Below are 11825 nucleotides of genomic sequence, written 5' to 3' on the forward strand. Positions count from 1 at the left end.
GAATTGGACTAGCTTCACACCTTGGAGGAGCAGTCACAGGTAGTGCCCTATTGAAAAGTTTTGTATGTGCTACCTTTCTTCAAATTTTTTTTGTGGGAGTGTATTAAGGGTTTGAAGATAACTTTTTACCCCTCTAGCGCAATGAAAAGCCGTTACATTATTGACTCTGCCTCTGATTTACCTAAGAAGCTCCCACTGGCTTGTCAATGGTTTGGGAAGATTCTTGCAAAGAAGTAGGACTTCCTAGAGCTTTTGGATGATGTGAACAATTTTATTTTTTGTTCAGATGTGTCAGTCCTCGAAGGTTTTTCCTCCGTGATGTTCTTTCATCGATGTTGCATGTGAAGATGATCAAAGTGTGATGTCAATTCCTCTTTCCGATAATCTAGATTTTCCTTTGCTCATCGAAAAATCATTAGTTGTGTTAGCTCTCTCAGTCCCTTTCAAAGGGGAAGATAATGAGGAAATGAGTGCAGTTTACTCTCTTCCGGGTGCGACGACAATTGGGTTTTGATTAAGGTATGCCAATAACTTTCCCTATTGAAGCTAAGACCTCTTTCAACAATCTGTTTTAAAGTTCTGTGTGTGAGCCTTCGCCATATTTTCGTCCTTTCTAGTACATTACCAATCGAACCTGAGTAAGTGGCATCTCTAAAGGCTATGCTGCTTACTGGTTGAAGAGTTTCTCTGCCATTGCCTGATGTGAAAATTATCTTGACACACAAATTAAACCCTATTTGTGACAATTGTAGTATATATGCAAGTAGGGATCGTTCTAACCGGGGATTAACTAGGATGCTAATCTACTTTAAATTGACTTAAAAACACTTAACTAGACCTATATGATTCAAAACAAATTAAAAAGACTCAAAACAGCACAAAACAAGCAAATAGACTCAAACTAGACTCCAAAGGGTGATTTGGACGAAATTTAACTAACTTAGACTCAAAACACTAATTTGGACAGATTCAAACACTTTTCTAACTAAACTAACACACTTAATAAAAGGGGGAATTGACTTGGACGAAATTAATTAAATTGGACAGATTGTAAACTAAACAGATTAGGCACTAAATTAGGTGAATTGAATGGGAAAAAGGCTAGTTAGAGGGTCTTTCTCCACACATGCACATATGTAACACAAATTGATTTCCAGATTTTATCCCTTTAAACCATGAATGACAATGCCCCAAATTAATTGTGAAAAACACAAATTAACTTTCAGATTTTCCTAGTTTCATTGAATTGGATGGAATACGCATCGACAATCAAATTATTCTTATCAAATTCCCTACATGAACTGCATAATAGAGATAAAATCAAAGATCATTAAGCTTTTTGAAAACCCTAAACATTGACTAGGCATTCGTAACTATGAATTGCATGATACTCTTGCCTAGAAATTACTTAATACAATCATGACTAGTGATTTTTACTACTTGTGAATATAAGTTCATAACGATTAGGTGAAATTCCCTTATATCCTAGCATCAAATTCATGCATGAAAACTAAGTATGCATCCTTAATCAACACACAAGAACAAGTTCTCAATAAATCAATTAAGTAAATCACATTCACAATTCAAGAAACAAAATCTGGAGGAAATCAATTCATCTAAAACATATGTCCATGGCTTTGAATTCACCTCTAACTAAGAAAAACTTAGTTACACATGTTCATAACAATTGAAAAGCAAATTAAAATAAACATGGAAACGAAACGAGGGAAGAAAAAACTCCCAAAGTCTCCAATGGATGCAGATTCCTTGCGGCACAAGGGTCTCCTTCTCCTATGGAAGCCATGACACACCTTCTTCTCCTTAGGATTTGCGGCACAAGGTTGTATTTTCTGAATGGATGGTGTGTGTGTGAATGAATGAACGAATTGAATGATGAATGGCTGCCTAGGGTGTGTATGGGGGTGCGGCAACTTAAGGTCCCTTTATATAGTACTCGGCCAAAACCCTAGCAATCAGAATTTAGGGTTAAACCTAGCAGAAATAAGTGATTAGGGCCCCTAGGGTTGCGGCAAAGGTTGGGAACTTAAGTCCTAGCCCAATTGGTTTCAGATATGGACTAATACAATCCAAATCCAAGAGGAAAATGGGTAAATTAAGTCAGAATCCAATCAGAAAAAGGTTTAGGAATTTCGTCCAAAATTGGGCCTTCTAGAAACTAAGTGTTTTGTGGCTGATTTTGGGTGTTCTAGAAGGCATAAAAAGGGGGAAAGGTGTGGCACCCTTTTAGGGTCAGATAAGGCTTCTAGAAATTAGGTTTTTAGGTCCACTTGTAGCTAGGATTAAGGTGGAACAAGATTAGGTTAGGATAAGATAGGATAAGGTTTGGATAAGATAAGGTTGTTAGGATAAGTTTCCATATTTCTTGCTCTTTCCTTATCTTCTTTGTCTTGAACTTTCCTTTTCTGATTTGTAGCATGTTTCTAACCTCTTTTGACTCCAAATTCATCCATCCACCTTGCTCCATATACAAGCTATCCATAATAAGCCCAAAACTGCTCTAAAAGGCTCAAAATTGCCTTTTGTTGCCAACTTTGTCATTAGGACCTACAAACAAACGAAAATAGCTTAAAACACTATAATAAGTAGTAATTAGCTCACTAAATGTAAGGAAATAACATAACTAAGTAGCATAAATATGCTCCTATCATTGCCAAGTTTCATGGTGACAAACAATCGCGGTTGTCTCCCAATGTTGTCAACCATCCCTGACTAGTGCTAGAGCCCACATCGGCTGCTTCCGGTTTGAAGCGTTGGTACCACAATTGAGGAAAGCAATGCTTTCGGTGATTCTTCCCAGAGCACGAAGAAGAGTAGAGCTGTCTAGTGTCGATGAAGGGAAATCTACAAGTGGAGGGAATAAGGCGGCTTCAGGTATATTTTCTTAGCTTGACTTATCTTGTTAACTTTCCTCTTGCATGCTTTTCCTAAGTGCTTCACATGTTGTGCCTCAGTGATAGGAGCATATTTATGCGACTCAGTTAGCTTGTTTTCTTACATTTATGTTGTTAGTTCCTAGTTATTTTAGTATTTTAAGCTATTTTCGTGTGTTTGTAGGTTCAATTGGCTAAAGTGGCAAGAAAGTGCAATTTGGAGCAATTTGGAGCAATTTTGGGCTTGGAATGGTTAGCACATGCCTGAAGTAAGGTGGATGGATGAAATTGAAGACCAAAGGAGGCTAGGAATCTGCTAAAGAGATGTAAGAAATTAATTCAAGATTTGGAAGAAAAGGAATCAGCTACAAAGAAGGAAACATGAGTCAAACTTCCTTATTTTGACTTAGTCAATCCTAATCTTTTCCTACTTATGTTCCAGCTATCAAAGGGGTTCCTAATCAATTTAGGACACTCAAATATATGTTCTAGAAGCCTAAATCCCATTCCCAAACTCAATGCCGCATCTCCCTTCCCTTTCCCTTTCCTTGCCGTGCAAGGGAGCACCTTTCCCTTTCCTATTTCCTATTTTCTGTCCTTGCCACACCCTTCTTCCCTTTTCTCTTGGGATTTTGACTTTAATTACCCTTTTTCCTTGAGGATTTGGGGTCTAAATCTTTCCTAAAACATTTAATTAAAGCCATGATCCTTTCCCTAAAATATTCACATTCTGCCGCACCCATTCACACATCATCACATACACAATTCTAAAGCAATCATCCACTCTCTCCACACACACAGCCGCACCAACCATTCAACCATCCTACATGCACAATTCCGCACCTTACCATTGATCCATTCTTGACCATAATACACCATAACCCAAATTCAGCCATTCCACACCTTTGTGCCGCAGCCTAGCAAGGAAGAAAGAGAGGAGGAGCAGTCTTGGACGTTTTTGCCATTCAAGTTGGATTGTTGGAATGTTTTTAGGTGTAATATATCATTTGTTTTCAATGTTTAATTTAAATTCTCTTTGTTTTGCTGTGAACATGAGAGGCTAAACTTGTTTTAGCTAGAGAAGACTTCGAAACCATGATTATATTTGCAATATGAATTGATTAATTCCAGTTATGATTTCATAAATTATGAATGCAATTTACTTAACTATTTGATTAAGAACTTATTCTTGTATGTTGATTAAGGAGGCCTACTTAGTTTGCATGCATGAATTTGGTGCTAGAATATAAGGGATTAATATAAGGGAGTTTCACATAATCGTTACAAACTTATATTCACAAGTAGTGAAGGTTATTGGTCACAATCGTGTTAAGTTAAATTCTTGGCATGAGTATCATGATGTCATAGTTACGAATGCCTTGTCAATGCTTATGATTTTCACAAAGCTTAATGATCTTTGCTTGTGTCTCTATTATGCAGTTCATGTAGGGAACTTGGGAAGAATAATTTGGTTGCCGATGCGTTGTCCGTCTAATTCAATAACTTAAGGAAAATCTAAGGGTTAATTAGTGATGTCACGGTTAATCTGGGGTGTTGAGATTCATGGTTTATTGAAAAAGCAACTGGATATCAATTTGTATGCAAGTGTGTTATGTGTGGAAAATGACCCTCTAGCTAGCTTATCACCCATCCATTCACCCAATTTCGTGCCAAACTTTGTTTAAGTCTTTAAGTTAATTGTTTTTACTTTAAATTCGTCAAAAACCCAATCCCCCTTACTTTGTTGTGTCAAATTAGTTAGAATCTGTCCTAATTTGTGTTTTTAAGTGTTTGAGTCAAAGTTAAGTTAAAATTCATCCAAATGACCCTTTAGAGTCTAGTTTGAGTCTATTTGATTGTTTTGTGCTATTCCAAGTCTTTTTAGTTTGTTTTGAGTTTTTTGAGTCTAGTTAAGTGTTTTTAAGCCTAGTTTAGTGTTTTTAAGTCAGTTTCAAGTAGATTAGCAATCCCTCATAATCCCCGGCCTAGAACGATCCCTACTTACATCTTTACTACAATTGTCAATAAGAGGGTTTAATTTGAGTGCAATCTTTTATCACATCACTTAGATGACGCAGTGAAACACTTCAAGCCTCAGGTGGTGAAGGACGGTCCACCTAGTAGCAAGCTTGACTCTTCCCCTGCTCTGAAGAAATCGAAGAGTGAAGGTTCCGCAGCGAAGCCAAAGACTGGTAAAAGACCTTGTTCCCTTGCTTCTTGCTCATCTTGCTTTGTGGCTTGATGCTAATTATAAGTTTTTTACAACAAAGGCTCTTACCAAAGAAGTAGTTCCTACTGGCCCTACTTGTAGGACTAAGAGTGCCAAAGTGCCTGCTTCTTTTGGCACTCCCAAGCCTCATGAGTTCTTCGATATCACTGAAGCAAGTGAGGAAAAACGGAGTGCTGGGGAAGCTGACGACGATGAGGCAGCTGGAGGAGGCTTGGCCATTGAGGAAAGTATCAATACAAGTGCCGAGTCTGACCTTGGAAGCGGAGAACATCTTCAGGCTTCCCTAGGGAAGGACACAGAAGGTGAAGAGATTGGCAAGGAGCCAAGCGGCAAGGATGATAGTAAAGTAACAAAGGATGTTGATCTTGACGAAGTTGATGGATTTTTGAATGATGACGTTTAAGCGGAAATAGAAGGTATAGAGGTACATTTCTTCGTTGATGCTTGCCCTTGCGTGAATTTACTACTGTTTACCTTCTCCTTGAGTATTTGAATCTTGTTTAGACTTGCATGTGCATGTAAGAAGTAGCTAATTTCGCCTAGCATATTTTCTTCGTGTTTTTTCATGTGTATGTATAAGCATGTTGGTTTGTTGGAATTCCATATTAGATAGCTTCCGTGGGCTGTGCTACTTTGTGCCTCTGCTTGTTGATCCGTTTCCTTACTTGTGCATATTTTCTCGTTTTCCCTCGTAGGTGAATACTGATGTTGTAGGGCCTAGAGTAGGTGTTGAAGCCCTCGGGAAGCTCAAGCATAATATCGCTAATGAAGATAGGGTATTAAATTCGATCGAGGAACTGATTCCTTCGAGCGAAGCTTTCTCTTCCTGGGTTGACTTCAGGGGAGTAAAGCTCTGTTCCATACTAGCTGAGGTGTTGGGTTTGAGCGTGCCGGTGATGAAGATGTGAGCCTGATAGGTTTATCTTCATGCGTGGAATGATTTTTGAGGAACTGGGGACCTTGCTTTATGGCATGAAACATACTTCCCCATTGGAAATCACAGAGCACATGCTGCTATGTTGGCAAGACATGATTAGCGATGTGGTAGCTTTGGGTGTGCCAGTGGGTTCCTTAGTTGAGAAACTGGGAGAGTTGCGTGATACCATGTTTGGGCTTTGGCTTGAGAAGGATAAAGGCGTTCTGGGTTAATTTGTTAAAGTTAGCAAATTGACGTGTGCTCTTGAATTACAGCATAAGGAATTAGAGGTTGAGAAGCTCAAGTTGAAGAAGTTAGTATGCGGGAGCTCTATGGAAATAGTAACTTGTTTTCAACTTGCGGTAGATTAATTGCATGCTGATACCTCTAGCAGTTCCTCAGAAAGGTGGCGTTATGAGCTTAATTCCTCACCTTCCCACAAATGTGCACTTTGCATGACTGTTTGCATTTTTCTAACCATCGGCTTCTTTTCTTGGTAGAGCATGAACCTTGAGATGTTGAAGTAGCAGACCATGAAGAAAGTTGTTTTCCTCACTCCACTTTCACTTTTAGTTGTACTTTCCATTTGGACAGCTAGCTTATTGTTTTTCAAACAATGGCAATAAGACTACTTTGCTTTGCGTTTTGCTTATTTGCCTTTGACTTTGGCTGTTGACATTGAATTTAGCATGATGCTTGTGATGTATTTAATCTTGTAATGACATTGGCTTTCTTTTACTTCGAGTGCATGAGAATTTGTCGGATAAAATTCTATTTAGAGTTTCTAAGACATAGGTTTGAGCTTTTGCCCTCTTTCCTAAGGGCAATAGGTAATCCTGCCACTTGGCCTTTTATCAACGAGCTTCCCCGAGGAAGATGAAAAAATGTTGCAGCCTCTATAAGGAAGTAGAGCAAGTTAGGAAAGTTTGGCTTGCTTAACATTAATAGGCTTAGCATTGATTAGCATTGATTTGCATCGATACGCTTAGCATTGACTTGCATCAGTAGGCTTAGCATAACATTGATTTGCATTGATAGGCTTCACATAACATTGATTTGCATTGATAGGCTTTGGCATATTGCATAAGTATAGCTTTTGGACAAGCTTTAGTTGCGTGACTCAAGGGTTTTGCATGGCGTGTTGGCTTGGCATGTTGCATGATCATTGAACATTGAGCAACTTGCATGGCATTGATAGGCTTGGCATGTTGCATAAGTATAACTTTAGCATGATTTTCCCTTTAGGGCAACTTGCTTGGCATGGGCTTTCCTTATAACCTTGGCATGATTATGTTATAACTTATTCAGAAGAAACCCTTCTAGTTACCCTTGCCAATGTAAAGAAACGAATGTACCAAAGATTTTGATAAAGTGCTCATTCATTTCATTAAAATTTGGGGTACATTAATCGCTGCATAGCTTGACTGTGCATGGCTTGACTGTACGGTTGTAGGCTTTGGTAACTTGTTGGTGGTATAGAGTTACTTTCCTAATTGCTTTTGCCCTATTTTCCTCAAGTAACTCAAGGTCTTTCCATCACCAGCTTGTGTATGCTGCAGCATCCCATTCCACGTCATTGAATGCTAAAACCCTTGCCATGGGCATCATCATTTCCACAGGGGAAATAGCTTCGGACCCATACACCAAGAAGTAAGGAGAGAAGCCCGTAGCGTTCCTTGCAGATGTGCGATGAGCCTATAGGACATCTGGAAGATGAGTGCCCCAGCCTCCAGCGTAATTGTGTACCATCTTGCTTAGGATTCTTAGCAGTGTCTTATTTATGGCTTCAACTTGACTATTTCCCTTAGGATAGTATGACTTAGAGTAGCGGTGCTTGATCCCGTAAGCATAAAGTGTGGCACTTACTTGTTAGTTCACAAAAGGTGTGCTGTTGTCGCTCACTATCTTGTAAGGTATCCCAAATCAGCAAACAATGCATTCCCTGATGAAATTGGATACTGTTGCTCCTGTTGCTTTCCTGAGAGGGATTGCTTCTACGCACTTCGTGACTCAGTGGCTACTAGGATCCATATGTGGCCTTCGGAAGCTGGATTGATTGTTCTTATCAAATCAAGCCCCCAAGTATGGAATAGCCATGAAGTGTGCATGTCTTGCAGGAACGTTGGAGGCTTATGGGTTAAGTTTCCATGAACTTGGCATGCATGGCATCACTTGAGCATGTTGTGCATGTCTTCCCTCATATCCTAGGCTTAGTAGCTGCTTGTGCAATTTCTTTCGTCCTTGGTGCTCACCGCATTCTCCAGCATGTACTTCTTGCATGACTTATGAGGACTCGGATAGCCCAAGGCATCTCAATGGTTCCCCATTGAATCCATTCCAGTATAGAGTTGCCACATCCATGAAATACGTCTTTGTTGTCCCTTTCAACTTGCGTGCATCCTTGACATTGTTTGGCAGTGTTCCATCAATAAAAAAGATCAGGTATGGGGACCTCCAATAATCAGTGATGGAAATTGCAAATGCCTCTTCTGGGGAAAGTGTTCTACTGCATTTTGGATAGTCGGCTTGGATGCATGTAGCTTGTTGCTTAATCTCTGGCTAGTAGTACCTCTTTCTTTGTAGTCAGCGGTAGAGACTCACAACTTCATTGACTTCACATGTAGTCTCATGGGTCTCCTGCAACTGTTATTGTGCTTCTTTTTGTCTGAGGGATCGGGTTAGCTGATAGGAGCATATTTATGCTACCTAGTTATGTTGTTTCCTTGCATTTAGTTAGTTAATTACTACTTATTATAGTCTTTTAAGCTATTTTTGTATGTTTGTAGGTCCTAATGGCAAAAGGAGCAAGAAATTGCATTTTGGAGCCATTTGGAGCAGTTTTGGGCATGGATTGGATAGCTTAACTATGGAGCAAAATGGATGGACGAAATTGAAGACAAGAGAGGCTAGGAAATGCTACAAATCTGGAGAAAGAAGTTCAAATACAAAGAAGATAAGGAAAGAGCAAGAAATAAGGAACATTATCCAACCTTATTTATTCTATCCTAACCAACCTTATCCTATCCTATCTTATCTTATCCAAATCAGTTTGTGCCTTAATTCTAGCTATTTAGAAGGGATTAGATATACAATTAAACACATAACTCAGATTCTAGAAGCCTAATCCTTTATGTGCCGCATGTATGCCATTCCTTGAAGGTTTAGGAGTTGTAATCCCTCTCCTACAAAGGTGCCGCACCCCTTAGCCTAAGTTCTTCTAGAAATCTGCCCTTTATCCCTTCTAGAAGTCTAATTTCTGCCACAAAATACCTAGTTTCTAGAAGCCCTAAGTTCTGGCAAAAATTCCCTATCCCTTTCCCATTTGGTTTTAAATTCGTCAAAAACAATTCCCCTTTCATTTAGTCTTGTTATTTGAGTCAAAATTTGTTTTCTTTTAGTCTTTAGAGTCAAGTTAAGTTTTATTTTCACCAAAATCACTTGTTTGGTCTAGAATTGAGTCTTTTTGAGTGTTTGTTGCTATTTTAAATGTTTTAAGTTAGTTTTGAGTCTATAGAGTCTAGTTTAGTGTTTTTGACTCTTAATTGTGTTGATTAGCATCCTTAGTTAATCCCTGGTCTAGAATGATCCCTACTTGCATATATACTACAATTGTCATAAATAGGGTTTAATTTGTGTGTCAAGTTAATTTTCACATCATTAGCATTCTTTCAGATAGGCGCTTGTACAATGTCTTAATAACATTGATGTACTTTTTAAGGCATTTGACGCTGGGTTCTCCGCTTGGCTTGGAAAATTCCCTTCTAACAGTTTCCCTCCAGGTCGTCACCTTCTAAAGCTTCTTCTGGGAATGGTGCGTTAATGGCTGGGGCCTTTCTTCTAATTACAGCAATGTTGGGTTACTCTTCGACTAAGGTAAGCTTGAAGCTTGTCATGAGTTTCTCAGCTATAGTGTGGTATAATGACAAGGTTACTTCCTTCACCTCGAAGCTTCCTTGGACCTGGCTCAGGACCAAATTCGAGTCCCCTACGATTCTTATCTTCCTTGCGACCATTTCCATGGCTGTGGAAAGGCCTATGATGAAAGCCTCACTCAGCTACGTTGTTTGTGCATGGAAAGCTTAGCTTAAAGGCTAGGGCGGTAGCATGGCCTTATAGATTAATGAGTACAATGCCAGTTTCTCGTCCCATGGTTGTGGAATAACCATCGAAATGCATGACCCATGGCTTATCTTCCACAGTGGCGACAACTATCTCTGGCAGCGCACCTGGGACTTCCTTGGAAATGGTGGCCTCTTCTTCTTCGGGGAATAATGCTATCATGTTTATCACAGCTTGGCCTTTGATAGCCTAAGGCATTACATATATAATATCAAATTCAGAGAGTTGGAGCAATCAATGAGTGAAACGGCTAGACAACATAGGTATAGTGAGCAAGTACCTTACCGGGTCAGACTTTACCATAAGGTGCAATTTGTGGGCTAGGAAATAATGGTACAGTTATTGTGATGTGTAGACATGAGCTAGGTAGAGGCGTTCCATCTTCTTATAGCGGGTTTTGGTGCCTTTTTGTTGTCTGCGGACCAATCTACTTCTTCCTTAGTTAAACTGCCTTGGGCAAGTAGGGCTCCTACTACAGTGCTTGTTGTGGCTAGGTAGAGCTTGAGCGGAATGTCTGGGATTGGTGCCTTCATGGTAGCAAGGATGGTAACTAGCTGATGGACTGGTTGATAAGCTTCACTTCATTCCTTAGTCCACATGAATTCCTTCCCTTTCCTAAGCATTTGGGCGAAGGCTCCTGTTACTACTGCTAATCTTAGGATGAAGCACCGAATGTAGGACAGCTTCCCCTTCAAGCTTTTAAACTCCTTTGCATTTGTTGAGGGGCATGAGAGTTTCGATGGTGCACACCTTGTCCAGATCTACATTGATGCCGCGTTGATGCAGTAGGAAGCTCAGGAACTTGCCTGAGGAAACACCGAAGGTGCATTTTTTGGGGTTCATCTTCAACCCATATATTTGGCATCTTCCCAGCACTTTCCTTAGCACTTCATAGTGTTCTTCCCTAGTCTTGGATTTCACGACAAGATTATCCCCATAGTCTTCCACTTAATTCCTCATCATGTCATGAAAGACTGCCGTCATTGCTCGTTGATAGGTGGCACCAGCGTTGTTGAGTCCAAATGGCATGACGGTGTAGTAAAAGTTTCCAAACGATGCGCTGAAAGTCGTCTTCTTAAGAGATCACTTCCGGTGCTGTTCACTTTTAATGAAAAACCACATTTATACATTTCCTGGTACTATTCATTATACCTTTAAAAAAGGCTTTTCATTAAAAGGGGAGTTTTTTTTGGATTTTTCGTTAGTTTTCCTAAAAATTAACCCTTAATTTCAAAAATGTCAATTTTTATAAAAACTTTCAAATACATCCAAATTTTCACTTAAATAGACATAAATACCTCAAATTAAAAATTAAATAAATTAAAGGTTTTTTAGCTACCATCGCCTCAAGCTTCAATCCAACTCACCTTTGCTTCTACACTCCACCACCACAACCCTATCCCCTTTGACCCCCTCATCATCGACATTGAGCGCTGTCATGGTTATCACAAGTTGGAGTAGCAGAATTTCAATTATGCCTACTAATATCATTTTTAGTTTTAAATATAAGAATAGTTTTTAAAGTTAATCCACATGTCGTTATATGATTGTATTTGTGAGACCCACGTGGCGCCACATTATCACATTAATAGAGCAATTGACATATTTTTCATGAAAAAACTATAATGATCATGATGGACAAATTCAAAGAAAGACCAAACTGATTCAC

The sequence above is a fragment of the Pyrus communis genome, chromosome 4, assembly GCF_963583255.1.
Source record: "Pyrus communis chromosome 4, drPyrComm1.1, whole genome shotgun sequence".
Lineage (NCBI taxonomy): Eukaryota > Viridiplantae > Streptophyta > Magnoliopsida > Rosales > Rosaceae > Pyrus > Pyrus communis.